The following is a 19,482-nucleotide window of genomic DNA, read 5'->3' as shown; positions in this document are numbered from 1 at the left end:
GACTATAACTAGGGCCTGGTGTTATACAGTAACTCTGCCAGCATATAGACTATAACTAGGGTCTGATGTTATACTGTAGCTCTGTCCGTTTATAGACTGTAACTAGGGGCTGATGTTATACAGTAACGCTGTCAGCTTATAGACTATAACTAGGGCCTGGTGTTATACAGTAACTCTGTGGGCTTATAGACTATAACTAGGGTCTGGTGTTATACAGTAACTCTGTCAGCTTGTAGACTATAACTAGGGCCTGGTGTTATACAGTAACTCTGTGGGCTTATAGACTATAACTAGGGTCTGGTGTTATACAGTAACTCTGTGGGCTTATAGACTATAACTAGGGCCTGGTGTTATACAGTAACTCTGTCAGTTTATACACTATAACTAGGGTCTGGTGTTATACAGTAACTCTGTGGGCTTATAGACTATAACTAGGGTCTGGTGTTATACAGTAACTCTGTGGGCTTATAGACTATAACTAGGGCCTGGTGTTATACAGTAACTCTGTGGGCTTATAGACTATAACTAGGGTCTGGTGTTATACAGTAACTCTGTGGGCTTATAGACTATAACTAGGGCCTGGTGTTATACAGTAACTCTGTGGGCTTATAGACTATAACTAGGGCCTGGTGTTATACAGTAACTCTGTGGGCTTATAGACTATAACTAGGGCCTGGTGTTATACAGTAACTCTGTGGGCTTATAGACTATAACTAGGGTCTGGTGTTATACAGTAACTCTGTGGGCTTATAGACTATAACTAGGGCCTGGTGTTATACAGTAACTCTGTGGGCTTATAGACTATAACTAGGGCCTGGTGTTATACAGTAACTCTGTGGGCTTATAGACTATAACTAGGGTCTGGTGTTATACAGTAACTCTGTCAGCTTGTAGACTATAACTAGGGCCTGGTGTTATACAGTAACTCTGTGGGCTTATAGACTATAACTAGGGTCTGGTGTTATACAGTAACTCTGTGGGCTTATAGACTATAACTAGGGCCTGGTGTTATACAGTAACTCTGTCAGTTTATACACTATAACTAGGGTCTGGTGTTATACAGTAACTCTGTGGGCTTATAGACTATAACTAGGGTCTGGTGTTATACAGTAACTCTGTGGGCTTATAGACTATAACTAGGGCCTGGTGTTATACAGTAACTCTGTGGGCTTATAGACTATAACTAGGGTCTGGTGTTATACAGTAACTCTGTGGGCTTATAGACTATAACTAGGGCCTGGTGTTATACAGTAATTCTGTGGGCTTATAGACTATAACTAGGGCCTGGTGTTATACAGTAACTCTGTGGGCTTATAGACTATAACTAGGGCCTGGTGTTATACAGTAACTCTGTGGGCTTATAGACTATAACTAGGGTCTGGTGTTATACAGTAACTCTGTGGGCTTATAGACTATAACTAGGGCCTGGTGTTATACAGTAACTCTGTGGGCTTATAGACTATAACTAGGGCCTGGTGTTATACAGTAACTCTGGCAGTTTATAAACTATAACTAGGGTCTGGTGTTATACAGTAACTCTGTGGGCTTATAGACTATAACTAGGGCCTGGTGTTATACAGTAACTCTATGGGCTTATAGACTATAACTAGGGCTTGGGGTTATGTTCTGTTAGGCCCTTGGTTCTGTTCTGTTATGTTTCCTTATGTCCCTAGTTTTCTTCTGTTTTGTTATGTCCCTGGTTTTGTTCTGTTCTGACACTGGTTCTGTTTTGTTATGTCCCTGGTTCTGCTCTGTTCTGACACTTTTCTGTTTTGTGCTGTCCCTGGTTCTGTTCTGTTCTGACACTGGTTCTGTTCTGTGCTGTCCCTGGTTCTGTTCTGTGCTGTCCCTGTTTCTGTTCTGTTCTGACACTGGTTCTGTTCTGTGCTGTCCCTGGTTCTGTTCTGTTCTGACACTGGTTCTGTTCTGTGCTGTCCCTGTTTCTGTTCTGTTCTGACACTGGTTCTGTTCTGTGCTGTCCCTGGTTCTGTTCTGTACCTGGTTTTGTTCTGTTATGTTCCTGGTTTTGTTCTGTCATGTTCCTGGTTCTGTTCTGTTATGTTCCTGGTTCTGTTCTGTTATGTCCCTGGTTCTGTTCTGTTCTGTTTTTTCCCTGAATCTGTTCTGTTCTCCCTAGTTCTGTTCTGTTCTGTTATGTCCCTGGTTCTGTTCCTGGATCTGTTCCGTTATGTCCCTGTTTCTGGTCTGTTCTTTCCCTGGCTGTGTTCTGTTATCTTCTGTTATTTCCCTGGTTGTGTTCTGTTCTGTTATGTCCTTGGTTCTGTTCTGTTATATCCCTGGTTCTGTTCTGTTATGTCCCTGGTTCTGTTTCTGTTTCTGTTCTGTTTTGTTATGTCACTGGTTCTGTTTTGTTCTGTTCTGTTATGTCCCTGGTTCTGTTATGTTATATCCCTGGTTCTGTTCTGTTATGTCCTTGGTTCTGTTCTGTTTCTGGTTCTGTTCTGTTTTGTTATGTCACTGGTTCTGTTTTGTTCTGTTCTGTTATGTCCTTGGTTCTGTTCTGTTTCTGTTCTGTTTTGTTATGTCACTGGTTCTGTTCTGTTCTGTTATGTCCTTGGTTCTGTTCTGTTTCTAGTTCTGTTCTGTTTTGTTATGTCACTGGTTCTGTTTTGTTCTGTTCTGTTATGTCCTTGGTTCTGTTCTGTTTCTGTTCTGTTTTGTTATGTCACTGGTTCTGTTCTGTTCTGTTATGTCCTTGGTTCTGTTCTGTTTCTGGTTCTGTTCTGTTTTGTTATGTCACTGGTTCTGTTTTGCTCTGTTCTGTTATGTCCTTGGTTCTGTTCTGTTTCTGGTTCTGTTCTGTTTTGTTATGTCACTGGTTCTGTTTTGTTCTGTTATGTCCCTGGTTCTATTCTGTCCCTGTTTGTGTGTGAAACCATAGTGCTGTGTGATATTATTATTAGTAAGAGGGGATCTCTATGATGACTCTGTCATGTTAAGTTAGCAGAATCAATCTTTCTAGCCAAGAGCCATTCCAAAAGTATTCACTCATCCTAACCCCCCATTAGAGTAACTTGCTATAGGGGCTGACTGAGGCTGTGTCCCAAATGCCATTCTGCTATAGGGGCTGACTGAGGTTATGTCCCAAATGGCACCCTATTCCTTACACACTGCAGTACTTCAGCTCCGCTATTGTCCCATGTTTCTGCTTGTGGGCTCTGGTCAAAAGTAGTGCACTATAAAGAGAATAGGATTCCAACAGACACGAGATGCTCTCCTCCAGCCAGGGTAGGATGGGTCCCCTCCACAGAGCCCACTTCCCCACAGCATTTCTCTCCTCCACAGAGCCCACTTCCCCACAGCGTTTCTCTCCTCCACAGAGCCCACTTCCCCACAGTGTTTCTCTCCTCCACAGAGCCCACTTCCCCACAGTGTTTCTCTCCTCCACAGAGCCCACATCCCCACAGTGTTTCTCTCCTCCACAGAGCCCACTTCCCCACAGCGTTTCTCTCCTCCACAGAGCCCACTTCCCCACAGTGTTTCTCTCCTCCACTCTCTAAGTGCTCCGTGACTCCAGCCGTGCGCAACGGAAATATGTAATTTCTCACTTTGTCAGTATGTGGATATACAGAGAGGGCCTGGCATGGACTCTCGGTCTGCGTTCCTCAGCGCCAGCTAAACTAAACATAGAAAAAACACAAAGCCTTTCCTCCCTGAGCTTATAAAACAAGCGTTTCTCACGCCTGAAGCGCCTGATGTCATGGCTAGAAGCAGCCAAGTTTGAAACGAGTTGGGCTGTATAAATGGATGGAGAGGAATTACTTTATACTTAGGTTATTCCTCTTTGACTTGGGGTACGTCCCAAATGGCACCCTATTCCATATATAGTGCACTACTTTTGACCAGGGCCTGTAGGGGTCTCTGGTTAAAAGTAGTGCATTATAGAGGCTATAGGATTCCATTTGAGATGCTGAGTTGGAATCTCTCTAGGCGCCAAACCGGATAGGAACCCATATATAGCTGTTCCCTACACAGCTGTCTATTCCTCTGTGAGCCATGTCTAGTATATGGTATGCGTATATTTGATGGTGTGTACTTAGACTGTGACAGAGTAGAGAGAAATGGAATAAACCAGCACATCTCAGGCTCTCAGCATATCCTGCGACCTACACAGTGTCTGGCTGCTTCCCAAATGCCACCCTGTTCCCTATATAATGCACTACTTTTGACCAGAGCCCTATGGGGTCAGTGATGCAACAGGTGATGCATCTCGTGCAATCACACGTCCAATGACGAATAGACTAATTCCGTTTGCGGAGGAATCTAGCTCAATTGATGAAGAATGAGTTAGTATTTATCTGTTTTTATGCGTTGGCATGTTAATATCCATGTACTCTTCCACTGTGCTCATATCGAGTTAGAAATCTGTACTTATCATAGTTCCTAAATAAGATTAGAATATTTTCAATATTTGAGTGATACTTTTTTTTCTTCAGGAGATGGTTTGTTTTTCAAAAAGACCATCTGTTGAATTTCCCAGAGTATCAGGTTTCTGCTGTGAACAAGTCATCTCATAGGGAATGCTTGATCGCTAGTAGCAAAAAATAGAGCAATTATGTGATTGGTCTTTGATTATGCAGCGTTTCCATCTTATTCGTCAGATGAGTTTTCCATTTGGAAGGTCAGAACTCTGGGGGATCATGCTGATTGGCATGAGGTTCTATGGTTCATCCAGAGGGCAACCTATACATTCATGCAAAGTGATTGACATCCCATTCCCAGTTGTGAAACCCGTTTTCTTACTGATCTCTCTGTGATCGTTCTCTTTCTCCCTTTTCTCCCTTTTACCCTTTTTGCTGTTCTGAATCTATCACCCTTTTTCAATTTCTGTCCTCTCATTAATTGTTCTCTGGCTTTTGTACAAGAGGCACCGGTAACATGTCGATTTCCCTGTCTATTTGGGTCAATGAACAAGAGATTTTTCATCTGTCTCAACTTGGGCTGGGGGCAGTCATGAAATTCTGTCAGCATGTTATTGTCATGCTAAAGGCTGCTGGTCTCACGGTCAATTCATGTTAATTGACCGTTAATTAACGTAAACACGTTTAGCATCTCCAGGCCTCCACACATACAGTGCATACGGAAAGTATTCAGACCCTTGACTTTTCCACATGTTGTTATGTTACAGCCTTATTCAAAAAATGGATTCAATTGTTTTTTCCCCCCATCAATCTACACACAATACCTCATAATGACAAAGCAAAAACAGGTTTTTAGAAATATTTGCAAAAAAATTAAAAAAAATGGGGAAAAATTAAATATCACATTTACATGTATTCAGACCTTTTACTCAGTACTTTGTGGAAGCACCTTAAGCAGTGATCACAGCCTTGAGTCTTCTTGGATATGACGCTACAAGCTTGGCACACCTGTATTTGGGTGGTTTCATCCATTTTTCTCTGCAGATCCTCTCGAGCTCTGTCAGTTTGGATGGGGAGCATCGCTGCACAGCTATTTTCAGATGTCTCCAGAGATGTTTGATCGGGTTCAAGTCCAGGTTCTGGGTGGGCCACTCAAGGACATTCAGAGACTTGTCCCGAAGCCACTCCTGCGTTGTCTTGACTGTGTGCTTAGTGTCGTTGTCCTGTTGGAAGGTGAACCTTTGCCCCAGTCTGAGGTCCTGAGCGCTCTGGAGCAGGTTTTCATCAAGGATCTCTCTGTACTTTTCTCCGTTCATCTTTCCCTTGATCATGACTAGTCTCCCAGTCCCTGGCGCTAAAAAACATCCCCACAGCATGATGCTGCCACCACCATGTTTCACTGTAGGGATGGTGCCAGGTTTCCTCCAGACGTGACACTTGGTATTCAGGCCAAAGAGTTCAATCTTGGTTTCATCAGACCATTGAATCTTGTTTCTCATAGTCAGAGTCCTTTAGCTGCCTTTTGGCAAATTCCAAGTGGGCTTTTACTGATGAGTGGCTTCCGTCTCGCCACTCTACCATAAATTCCTGATTGGTGGAGTGTTGAAGAGATGGTTGTCCTTCTGAAAGGTTCTCCCATCTCCGCAGAGGAACTATAAATCTCTGTCAGACTGATCATCGGGTTCTTGGTCATCTCCCTGACCAAGGCCCTTCTCCCCCGATTGCAAACATTTCTAAAAACCTGTTTTCGCTTTGTCATTATGGGGTATTGTGTGTAGATTGATGAAGGAAAATGTTTAATTTAATCCATTTTAAATTAAGGCTGTAATGTAACAAAATGTGGAAAAAGTCAAGGGGTCTGAATACTTTCCGAATGCACTGTACAAGCCACATACTGTACAAGCCGCTGATTCATGCCTTTGTAACATCTACATCTACATCTACAGTGGGGAGAACAAGTATTTGATACACTGCCGATTTTGCAGGTTTTCCTACTTACAAAGCATGTAGAGGTCTGTAATTTTTATCATAGGTACACTTCAACTGTGAGAGGCGGAATCTAAAACAAAAATCCAGAAAATCACATTGTATGATTTTTAAGTAATTCATTTGCATTTCTGGATTTTTGTTTTAGATTCCGTCTCTCACAGTTGAAGTGTACCTATGATAAAAATGACAGACCTCTACATACTTTGTAAGTAGGAAAACCTGCAAAATCGGCAGTGTATGAAATACTTGTTCTCCCCACTGTACATTTAAAGTCTAATAAACTGAATATACACCATCACAATAAATCCATTATGTATTTTAGGCAGGTCTAAAGAAACATTATGACATTTCAGAAGAACAGAATATGAGTTGGCCTACTGATGTTATCTGGCTATGCTCCATGCTATAGGTTTATTCATTTAGCTGACAAGATATGCTTACAAGTCCCATGCAATTATTTTATATTATATGATTCTTATAGTAAGAAGAATATAATTGAACTTAGCTGAATAAAATAGAAAGGATATTATTCTGGAGTGAGAGTGCATATGAAGTGGTTATGTTGAGCATAAAAGTGATCATTTGAAACAGGCCCTTTAATGCGAGATGTAGAACTATTTGGCAACTTCAGTTGTGAATGAAACACATCTTAGAATGTCTTAGAAATCAAAACATATATGGGCTGCATGATGCCACTATAGACTGTTGATGATTTGAGAAAGTCCCCCAAAAAGCTTGCACTCGGTTCCTTGCTGTTCTCTCATCAAGTGATCATCAGACTATTCTCAATTTAATCTTGTGTTCACTAATATGTAAAATTAGTTTTGATTTAGAATGGCACATTATCAAATGGGCAGGAACAGGGGCAAGAGAAAAAATACATGTCATCTGTATGCACTGAATGGAGGCCACTTTCCCGCCTGTTCATTTTTCACTCACGTCTGGTAGGCTACTCCAGTTGTTTCGCTGCGCAACAGATATTCCGCCTAAACTCTGTATGCCACGGGCTCTCCAACCCTGTTCCTGCAGCTACCCAGTGCTTCATTTTGGAAACCAATTGAAATCTGTTTGTAAACATCAACAGTAACATGTTTTCACAAAGAAACACATTTCATTAAACTGTTGACAACCCCTCTCTCTCCACGCTGGAGAAGGAATGAAGGAGAGAGGGGAGGAGATGGACACATGGTGGTGAGATATTCTGTAGCTAAAGGTAATGTGTCAGCCTATCAATTATAAAAAAATATTTTTTTTTAAAAGCCCTATTACTAGAATATTCAAAATAAAATAAAAATCCCTCTAATTATAGGCTAAATCTGAATTTGTTTAATTTAGGCTAGACCAATTGTGTACCAAAGATATCTTAAATCAGTAGTTTTTGCATGTTTTTCTGCAATATGTAATATGCGGTAGGCTATGTATTGAGCACAATCGTTCATCTAATTCAGTCTTTTTTCAGGCTTGTGCTCATGTATAGGCCTATTGTTTCTGCATAAGGTCTAATATGTATATGGGTGTTTTGAATGAATCATCACCTTATAAAGTGCTGTCCATTTCGTTGTGTTAGTCTTTGAAACAACATCCACAACAACCATGTTTTCCACTCAGTTTAACCCGTTGTTAAACTTCTTTCTTCACATTGATCAATCACAGTGAGGTGAGTTTTAAAAGCATGAAACTGTTTGGATACGTGTTTGATTTTCAATTGTATTTGCATTGATGTCATAGTAGTTGGAGGGACAATAGAGCCCTGAGTACCAGGCCAATAGCAATGTGATGATCGTTAGCGAGTTGGGTACTACTAATGTATGTCCAGACTGCATGAGAGGAGATTACTATGACTCAACAGTCATGTAGAAGTTTACTGCGGTCATGACTAATGACTGCCGGTGAGGCGGTAATATGGTCACCGCAACAGCCCTATCTTCAGCCCATTCCCCTTTTCTGTCCCCCTGCCTTCCTGAATGTCTCCCTTTCTCAACAGTATGTCTCTCACTTTCCTCTCTCCTTCATTTCTTCGTTCCCTCTTTCCCTGTTCCCTGATCCCCGCCCTTCCCTCGTGCTCTCTGGCTGTGCAAAGTTGTGTGACATCCCTCTCGCCCCCTCCCCTCTCTGAGGCCTCCTCCCAGCCCCCTTCTCCTCCCAGCTTCCCAGCCTAATTGAAGCCAGGACCTGCAGGTAGGACAGGAATCCAGGATGGAAAATAAACCAGATCCCGAGCGCCACAAATTCCATCACGTAGTCTCACTTCCTCTGAGCCACAGTCCGTCACCAGAGTCCAGGCGCCGCACTCTCAACACCTCTTACACACACTCTCACAAAACACACACCTAACACACCTCACACACACACCTCACACACACACTCTTGTAGAACACACAATTAGCACACCTCATTCACACACTCGTAGAACACACACTTAACACTCCTCACACACACACGCATTAGCAGAACACAAAGTTAGGGACAGTTAGAAATTTACTGGGGTTGTCCAAAATAGGGGAGGGTTATCTAACTATTTGTTTTGTTTTGGGGAGGGTTGTGTGTTTTTTATTGGTCACAGTGGAGGGTAGTATTGTTTTTATTGGTCACCGGGGAAGGTAGTATTGTTTTTATTGGTCACAGGGGAGGGTAGTATGGTTTTTATTGGTCACATGGGAGGGTAGTGTGGTTTTTATTGGTCACAGAGGAGGGTAGTATGGTTTTTATTGGTCACAGGGGAGGGGTGTGTGTTTTTATTGGTCACAGGGGAGGGTTGTGTGTTTTTATTGGTCACATGGGAGGGTTGTGTGTTTTTATTGGTCACAGGGGAGGGTAGTATGGTTTTTATTGGTCACAGGGGAGGGTAGTATGGTTTTTATTGGTCACATGGGAGGGTAGTATGGTTTTTATTGGTCACATGGGAGGGTAGTATGGTTTTCATTGGTCACATGGGAGGGTAGTATGGTTTTTATTGGTCACATGGGAGGGTAGTATGGTTTTTATTGGTCACAGGGGAGGGTAGTGTGGTTTTATTGGTCACATGGGAGGGTTGTGTGTTTTTATTGGTCACAGGGGAGGGTAGTATGGTTTTTATTGGTCACATGGGAGGGTAGTATGGTTTTTATTGGTCACAGGGGAGGGTTGTGTGTTTTTATTGGTCACAGGGGAGGGTAGAATGGTTTTTATTGGTCACATGGGAGGGTAGTATGGTTTTTATTGGTCACAGGGGAGGGTTGTGTGTTTTTATTGGTCACATGGGAGGGTTGTGTGTTTTTATTGGTCACAGGGGAGGGTAGTATGGTTTTTATTGGTCAAAGGGGAGGGTAGTATGGTTTTTATTGGTCACATGGGAGGGTAGTATGGTTTTTATTGGTCACATGGGAGGGTAGTATGGTTTTTATTGGTCACAGGGGAGGGTAGTGTGGTTTTTATTGGTCACAGGGGAGGGTAGTATGGTTTTTATTGGTCACATGGGAGGGTAGTATGGTTTTTATTGGTCACATGGGAGGGTAGTATGGTTTTTATTGGTCACATGGGAGGGTAGTATGGTTTTATTGGTCAAATGGGAGGGTAGTGTGGTTTTATTAGTCTCAGGGGAGGGTAGTGTGGTTTTATTAGTCTCAGGGGAGGGTAGTGTGGTTTTGTTAGTCACAGGGGAGGGTAGTATTGTTTTTATTAGTCACAGGGGAGGGTAGTATGGTTTTATTAGTCTCAGGGGAGGGTAGTGTGGTTTTATTAGTCTCAGGGGAGGGTAGTGTGGTTTTTATTAGTCACAGGGGAGGGTAGTATGGTTTTGTTAGTCACAGGGGAGGGTAGTATGGTTTTTAATTGGTCTCAGGGGAGGGTAGTATGGTTTTGTTAGTCACAGGGGAGGGTAGTATGGTTTTTAATTGGTCTCAGGGGAGGGTAGTATGGTTTTGTTAGTCACAGGGGAGGGTAGTATGGTTTTTAATTGGTCTCAGGGGAGGGTAGTATGGTTTTGTTAGTCACAGGGGAGGGTGGTATGGTTTTTAATTGGTCTCAGGGGGGGGTAGTATGGTTTTGTTAGTCACAGGGGAGGGTAGTATGGTTTTGTTAGTCACAGGGGAGGGTAGTATGGTTTTTAATTGGTCTCAGGGGAGGGTAGTATGGTTTTGTTAGTCACAGGGGAGGGTAGTATGGTTTTGTTAGTCACAGGGGAGGGTAGTATGGTTTTATTAGTCACAGGGGAGGGTAGTATGGTTTTTATTGGTCACATGGGAGGGTAGTATGGTTTTTATTGGTCACAGGGGAGGGTAGTATGGTTTTTATTAGTCACAGGGGAGGGTAGTATGGTTTTTATTAGTCACAGGGGAGGGTAGTATGGTTTTTATTGGTCACAGGGGAGGGTAGTGTGGTTTTTATTGGTCACAGGGGAGGGTAGTGTGGTTTTTATTGGTCACAGGGGAGGGTAGTATGGTTTTTATTGGTCATAGAGGAGGGTAGTGTGGTTTTTATTGGTCACAGGGGAGGGTAGTATGGTTTTTATTGGTCACATGGGAGGGTAGTATGGTTTTTATTGGTCACAGGGGAGGGTAGTGTGGTTTTTATTGGTCACAGGGGAGGGTAGTATGGTTTTTATTGGTCTCAGGGGAGGGTAGTATGGTTTTTATTGGTCTCAGGGGAGGGTAGTATGGTTTTTATTGGTCACAGGGGAGGGTAGTGTGGTTTTTATTGGTCACAGGGGAGGGTAGTATGGTTTTTATTGGTCTCAGGGGAGGGTAGTATGGTTTTTATTGGTCTCAGGGGAGGGTAGTATGGTTTTTATTGGTCACAAGGGAGGGTTGTGTGTTTTTCCGATTTCCATTAACTCTTTTACAGCTTATACTATATATTTTCTTCCATCCTAGACACATTTCCTCATCTGCCTGCATGCTCCTCCCCTATTTCAAGGTGTTTTTGTACTTCCCTTATGCACTACGCTTTCCATGTGCTAACTTTAACTATACCACAGGCCACTATAGTCTACCAGTATAACGGTCTATCCTGCCCTCTATCCACCATTGTGACAATAGTGGTAGGTGGATCGTTTGTCCAGATCTGCAATATGCTCTCTAGCAATAATACCACACATAAAATCATTCAAATCTGCACCAAGTTTTAATATAACCGGAAAGACCAAGTGCATCATTGTGCATGAAAGAACAGTGAAGACATGAGACATGCAGCTCAAAAAGCTCCCCTGTTGATCTTGTTGAGGGACAATACAATTATCCTACATAGCCTACAACACCACAATGCAATGAATAATTACATTATTGTTTTCAAGTGAGTACAAAATTCTACTCTAGGCTGTAAACTGCAGTGAAAATATCAGTTGAATAACGGCGCCAAAGCCCTGTGATTTGATCATTTAATTACATTCATTCCATTTGGATCCGATGTGGGTACACTCTGGACAGTTTATAAGGTCTAGAAAGACACAGAAGCAAGCCAGTCTGGCTGTATTTTAAGTTCTGACACTGAGATGAGCTCTCTGTTGTGGATGAACATTCTCCCATGTCATCCTAATAATGTGGCTACATATGCTCCTAGCAGGCCCAGTTTTTCAGGACAGTTTAACACACGCTCTCCTCCTCTCTGATCTGAGCGGCTATTCCTCGTGCACTTAGAACCCATCACGCTTCAATAGCCTATAGCCTAAATATTAGTAATTTTACTTTTAAAACGTATTAACTTTTATGTGTGGGATAAACACAATAAATCACAATGATTGAATCAATCTGATTAGGCTACTTCTAAAGTCTCCTGTAGGCTACCTCTGCACGTTCGTCCAAAATATCATTCCAGCATCCAAAATGTGCAGATTGTGGTGTTAAAATGTTGTATGTTGTATCACCTGAAGTCAGTGTGCGTTGCTTGTTGGTTGTGGTGCAATTGGCCCAGCAAACTGTCGCTGGAGGATTCATTGCATATATATCATTTTAAATACAGCATCAACATGTTGATCATCTGATTTCCACCTGGCTTATCATTGTCTGCAGCCAGCTCTGATCATAGTGTAGGTCTAATGAAACAGGCAGGGAGAGTTAGCTCGTCCCTGGTGGCCATCAAACCCTGGCCTCAACCTTCTGACCTGTAGTGTTGCGTGCCATCAACTGCCACAAAAGCAAGTGGCAGAGTCGATATCCATGTTTATAAACACAGGGTCGCTATAGTTATTGTTATTTGTGATCATTGTTTGTGGTGTGCAATATTTTTGACAGTAGAAGGGGAGGGTCATGTGAAAATATTTTTCACATTGGGCCGGGGGGGGGGGGGGGTGCTTTTAAAAAAAATAACTCAAGTTGGACCAGCCCTCCTTGTCCCGTAACCCCCTTTGGTTTTTAGGTCTGTTATAGGCCTGTGAAACTGGAGGAGGGGAGGAGGGGAGGTGAAGGGAAGGAGGTCTGTTATAGGCCTGTGAAACTGGAGGAGGAGGGGAGGTGAAGGGAAGGAGGTCTGTTATAGGCCTGTGAAACTGGAGGAGGGGAGGAGGGGAGGTGAAGGGAAGGAGGTCTGTTATAGGCCTGTGAAACTGGAGGTGGGGAGGAGGGGAGGTGAAGGGAAGGAGGTCTGTTATAGGCCTGTGAAACTGGAGGTGGGGAGGAGGGGAGGTGAAGGGAAGGAGGTCTGTTATAGGCCTGTGAAACTGGAGGAGGGGAGGAGGGGAGGTGAAGGGAAGGAGGTCTGTTATAGGCCTGTGAAACTGGAGGAGGGGAGGAGGGGAGGTGAAGGGAAGGAGGTCTGTTATAGGCCTGTGAAACTGGAGGTGGGGAGGAGGGGAGGTGAAGGGAAGGAGGTCTGTTATAGGCCTGTGAAACTGGAGGAGGGGAGGTGAAGGGAAGGAGGTCTGTTATAGGCCTGTGAAACTGGAGGAGGGGAGGAGGGGAGGTGAAGGGAAGGAGGTCTGTTATAGGCCTGTGAAACTGGAGGAGGGGAGGTGAAGGGAAGGAGGTCTGTTATAGGCCTGTGAAACTGGAGGAGGGGAGGAGGGGAGGTGAAGGGAAGGAGGTCTGTTATAGGCCTGTGAAACTGGAAGAGGGGAGGAGGGGAGGTGAAGGGAAGGAGGTCTGTTATAGGCCTGTGAAACTGGAGGAGGGGAGGAGGGGAGGTGAAGGGAAGGAGGTCTGTTATAGGCCTGTGAAACTGGAGGAGGGGAGGAGGGGAGGTGAAGGGAAGGAGGTCTGTTATAGGCCTGTGAAACTGGAAGAGGGGAGGAGGGGAGGTGAAGGGAAGGAGGTCTGTTATAGGCCTGTGAAACTGGAGGAGGGGAGGAGGGGAGGTGAAGGGAAGGAGGTCTGTTATAGGCCTGTGAAACTGGAGGAGGGGAGGTGAAGGGAAGGAGGTCTGTTATAGGCCTGTGAAACTGGAGGAGGGGAGGTGAAGGGAAGGAGGTCTGTTATAGGCCTGTGAAACTGGAGGAGGGGAGGAGGGGAGGTGAAGGGAAGGAGGTCTGTTATAGGCCTGTGAAACTGGAAGAGGGGAGGAGGGGAGGTGAAGGGAAGGAGGTCTGTTATAGGCCTGTGAAACTGGAGGAGGGGAGGAGGGGAGGTGAAGGGAAGGAGGTCTGTTATCCTAATTCCTTTTTCTAGGGAAGGGGCAAGCCATGAGGGTTCTTCAAATGAAGTGTGACACCTGGGCCTGCGTCCCAAATGAAAGTCGTGCACTAAAGGGAATAGGGTGCCAATTGGGATATAGTGTATAAAACACTGCTCTTCTGAGGGTCTCAGAGAGGCCAGAGTGTGCTGATTGGTGCTGGGTGGGTAGAGAGCGGGTGGGTCTACAGCAGAATCCACTTATAGCCTACCTCACTCTTTCCTCTCATTCTGCTGAACCTCCTGGAGTCTTGGACTTCAGGCTTTGAAGGCGGTAGGGAGAGATCTAGTCCCGTAACTTTCACATTTCTTATCCCACCACCTTCCTCCGGCCCAAACTCCCTTTCCCTCCCCCTTCATCTTGTTCTATCCCGCTGGCTGGGAGGTCAGACAGAGCATGTCTTTCCTTTCACCTATTGCCCCTGCTAATGAGGCCTAACCCTCCCCCTGCTAATGAGGCCTAACCATCCCCCTGCTAATGAGGCCTAACCCTCCCCCTGCTAATGAGGCCTAACCCTCTCCTCTCTCCAACTTTCTTGCCCCTCTCTCCCCTCTCCTCTCCCCTCCTAACACAACCTTTATCTAGCTCTGTACATACCTATAGCAAATCCCTTACCTAGCTCTGTAAATACCTCTAACACATTCCTTTTCTAGCTCTGTACATACCTATAGTACAGCCCTTACCAAGCTCTGTACATACCTCTAACACAGTCCTTACCGAGCTCTGACATACCTGAAAAACAGTCCTTACCTAGCTCTGTACATACCCATAGTACAGCCCTTACTGAGCTCTGTACATATCTCTTACACAGTCCTTACCTAGCTCTGTACATACCTCTAACACAACCCTTATCTAGCTCTGTACATACCTCTAACACAGTCATTACCAAGCTCTGTATACACCTGTAGCACAGCCCTTACCGAGCTCTGTACATATCTCTAACACAGTCCTTACCTTGCTCTGTACATACCTATAGCACAGCCCTTATCTAGCTCTGTACATACCTATAGCACAGCCTTTATCTAACTCTGGAAATACCTATAGCACAGCCCTAATCTAGCTCTGTACATACCTATAGCACAGCCCTTATCTAGCTCAGGAAATACCCAGCGCACAGCCCTTATTTAGCTATGTACATACCTATGGCACAGCCCTTCTGTAGCTCTGGAAATACATAGAGCGCAGCCCTTATCTAGCTTTGTTCATACTTATAGCACAGCCCTTTTCTAGCTCTGGAAATACCCAGCGCACAGCCCTTATTTAGCTCTGTACAAACCTATAGCACAGCCCTTATCTAGCTCTGTACATACCTATAGCACAGCCCTTATTTAGCTATGTACATACCTATGGCACAGCCCTTATGTAGCTCTGGAAATACATAGAGCACAGCCCTTATCTAGCTCTGTTCATACCTATAGCACAGCCCTTATGTAGCTCTGGAAATACCCAGCGCACAGCCCTTATTTAGCTCTGTACATACCTATGGCACAGCCCTTATGTAGCTCTGTTCATACCTATAGCACAGCCCTTATCTAGCTCTGGAAATACATAGAGCACAGCCCTTATCTAGCTCTGTACATACCTATAGCACAGCCCTTATCTAGCTCTGTACACACCTATAGCACAGCCCTTATCTAGCTCTAGAAATACCCAGCGCACAGCTCTTATTTAGCTATGTACATACCTATGGCACAGCCCTTATGTAGCTCTGGAAATACATAGAGCACAGCCCTTATCTAGCTCTGGAAATACCGAGAGCGCAGCCCTTATCTAGCTCTGGAAATACCTAGAGCACAGCCCTTATCTAGCTCTGGAAACATAAAGCACAGCCCTTATCTAGCTCTGTTCATACCTATGGCACAGCCCTTATGTAGCTCTGGAAATACATAGAGCACAGCCCTTATCTAGCTCTGTTCTTACCTATAGCACAGCCCTTATCTAGCTCTGGAAATACATAGAGCACAGCCTTTATCTAGCTCTGTTCATACCTATAGCACAGCCCTTATGTAGCTCTGGAAATACCTAGAGCACAGCCTTTATCTAGCCCTGTACATACCTATAGCACAGCCCTTATCTAGCTCTGGAAATACCTATAGCAAAGCCCTTATCTAGCTCTGGAAATACCTAGAGTACAGCCCTTATCTAGCTCTGGAAATACATAGAGCACAGCCCTTATGTAGCTCTGGACATACCTAGAGCTCAGCCCTTATCTAGCTCTGGAAATACATAGAGCACAGCCCTTATCTAGCTCTGTACATACCTATAGCACAGCCCTTATGTAGCTCTGGACATACCTAGAGCTCAGCCCACCAGCAGCATTGCACTGTAATAGCATCAATTATAACACAGCCCTCCAGGTATTGCACTGTAATAGCATCAACTATAGCATAGCCCTTAGCCTCCACCAGTGTTGTTCCCATCCTGGGTCATTTTCACTAGGAACCAAATGGGAGCAAATGGGCTGAGACAGGGAGTGACCAACCTGAATTTGCCCAATAACTAAAACCTTGTACGGGGATACACTAATGAATTCAACCCTGGCCTGTCTCTTCCAGTGTGAGCTGTAGGGGACCGCTGCTACTGCCGAGTTTATGGATGGATGTATGGGCCGGGGTGGGCTGTCCTGTCGTCACTGGAGAGCCACGCAGGACACAAGTGTAACAGGAGCCCCCGCAAGAGGTCACAGGTCACATTTCCTGTTTCCTGTTTATGCTAGGTCATCAGAGGGTCATAGACCTTCTCTGTTTCTCTTCTGCCTTTTGTTGGGGGGGGGTGGGGGTCATCCCGTCTGAACCTGTCTCTGTTAGTATTCTCTCTCTCTCTCTCTCTCTCTCTCTCTCTCTCTCTCTCGCTCTCTCTCCGTCTGTCTCCGTCTGTCTCGCTTGCTCTCTTTCTCTCTCTCTCTACCCTCTAGACTTGTCAGTGTTAGTATCCTGTCTGCCTCTCATCTCTGTCTCTACCCCCCGATCCCCCCTCCCTTGCTACTGCTTCAGTGGCAATGCTCTTGGTAATAGCCCCAGTTCCATGGGAGGCTTGAGTTAACACAGGGCCTGTCCTCCCTCTCTCACCCTCTTGTCCTCCCTCACTCTCTCGTTCTCCCTTTCCTCTCCCTCTCGTGCCCAGCCTGGCTCCCAGTAGGTGTGGAGGATCATGGGACCTGTGGTGACGATCTGCTGATGCAAGGAGGGAGGGTCTCCCGGCAACCACATGACTCTGGGAATCACAGCGATAACGTGTCAAGAAGAGGAGCAGCAGAGAAGAAGGGCTTGTCTGAGAGCACTAATCTGATTTAGCAGCCAGCAGACTTGGCAGGAAGGGGACTGTTTTAACCATTAGACGCCATGGACACAATCGGACACATTCACAGAAACATGTTTCATTTGGTTAGGAAAAAAAACATTGGGAATAACATATGAAATCACTCACCAAAAGAGATACTCATAATGCACTTTTTCCCTCAGATTATGATACTTTTTCCTAAAACATCAATACCAGTGTTTTTTTACAGTTTTTAATACAGGGCAATTCCACACCAGCGTGGCTGGAAAATATTTTTGATATCTTAGATTGTTCTGGCAATTCTCACATAGTAACTTCAAAATCAAAAAGGGTACTTTTGAGATATTAATATTTTTTATGTTAAATAAATGTGGAAAACTAATTTAAAAAGCATTTCAAACATCCTTCCTCCCAATGAGGTTTCTATGTGAGAATTATCTGAACAATCTGAGATACCAAAGTATTTTCGAGCCACGCTGGCATGGAGTCGCCCTACAGGTTGTTTACGTCATTTGTTGTTTTTCTGACTAAAGTAATTATTCGATGGGACAGAAAAAGGGATCCAGCAAAAATCTGAAAGTCCGTTCATATTTCAATTCTAACTGGAAAAATCTGGAAATACTTGTGAATATTGTCCAAAAGGTGGGGCAGGAACACAACCAGTTTAACACAGGACTGGAGAGCTGAGCTACAGCTCCCCTCCTCTCCTTGGAATTCTGTCCCAGCTGGAATTCTAGGTAGGAAATGAATCTTGTCTGAATCAAGTGTCTGGGACCTGACTGGCCTTGCGTGACAGACACTGCCGCAGACAGATAGAGGGAGGTAGAAAAAGAAGAATGAATGAGCACAGGCTCCCCTCCCCTCTCATGCTTCAAATTCAATAAAAGTTGAATAATGCGTTGGGGAAAGGAGAGAAGAGCGGGTGGGACTCACTGCTGGGCAGACATGCAAGCAAGCTGTGTCGTCCAGACGCCTCCCTGCCTTTTTGTCTCTCTGTCTCCCTGTCTCTGCCTTTCTGTCTCTCTGTCTCTGCCTTTCTGTCTCTCTGTCTCTGCCTTTCTGTCTCTCTGTCTCCCTGTCTCTGCCTTTCTGTCTCCCTGTCTCTGCCTTTCTGTCTCCCTTTCTCTCTGTCGCTCTGTCACTCTGTCTCCCTCTCTCTCTGTCTCTCAGTCTCTGCCTTTTTGCCTTTCTGTTTCTTTGTCTCCCTGTCGCTCTGCCTTTCTGTCTCCCGGTCTCCCTATCTCTCTGTTTCCCTATCTCTCTGTCTCCCTATCTCTCTGTCTCTACAGTTCTTCAGTCAATTTAAATAAATGCATTGTTCCCTAATCTATGGATTTCACATGACTGGGCAGGGGCGCAGCCATGGTTGGGTCTGGGAGGGCATAGGCCCACCCACTTGGGAGCCAGGCCCAGCCAATCAGAATGAGTTTTTTCCCACAAAGGGGCTTTATTATAGACATTTTTTTTACATTTACATTTGAGTCATTTAGCAGATGCTCTAATCCAGAGCGATTTACAGTTAGTGCATTCATCTCCAGATAGCTAGGTGGGACAACCACATCACTGGCATAGAAAGTACACTTTTCATCAATATCATAGCTATCAGTAGAGTAGGGGTTCGAGGTGAGGAGAAGGATTATTTAAGGTACTGTTTGAAGAGGTAGGTTTTCAGATGTTTTCAGAAGATTGGCAGGGACTCTGCTGTTCTAGCTTCAGGGGGAAGCTGGTTCCACCATTGGGGTGCTGGGACAGAGAAGAGCTTGGACTGGGCTGAGTGGGAGCTGCCCTCCAGTAGGGGTGGGAGGGCCAAGAGACCAGAGGTGGCAGAACAGAGTGCTCAGGTTGGGGTGTAGGGTTTGAGCATAGCCTGAAGGTAGGGAGGGGCAGTTCCTCTTGCTGCTCTGTAGATAAGCACCATGGTCTTGTAGTGGATGTGAGCTTCGACTGGAAGCCAGTGGAATGTGTGGAGGAGCGGGGTGACATGAGAGAACTTTGGAAGGTTGAAAGTCAGGTGGACTGCAGCGTTCTGGATAAGTTGCAAGGGTTTGATGGCACAAGCGAGGAGCCCAGCCAACAGTGAGTTGCAGTCGTCCAGACGGGAGATGACAAGTGCCTGGATTAGGACCTGCGCCACTTCCTGTGTGAGGTAGGGTCACACTCTACGGAGTTTGTAGAGCATGAACCTGCAGGAGCGAGTCACTACTTTGATGTTGGCAGAGAAGGAAAGGGTGTTATCCAGGGTCACGCTAAGGTT

The 19,482-nt window shown here is 44.8% G+C and overlaps 1 protein-coding gene across 1 annotated transcript in view; it reads left to right on the top strand.

The window, feature by feature from the left end:
- Positions 1-19,482, top strand: part of gpc3 (glypican 3) — a 413,930-nt gene that overhangs the window by 229,813 nt on the left and 164,635 nt on the right. The gene's annotated exons all lie outside the window — the stretch shown is intronic.

Source organism: Salvelinus fontinalis, chromosome 29, assembly GCF_029448725.1.
Source record: "Salvelinus fontinalis isolate EN_2023a chromosome 29, ASM2944872v1, whole genome shotgun sequence".
Lineage (NCBI taxonomy): Eukaryota > Metazoa > Chordata > Actinopteri > Salmoniformes > Salmonidae > Salvelinus > Salvelinus fontinalis.
This window is presented reverse-complemented; position numbering and strand designations above follow the sequence as displayed.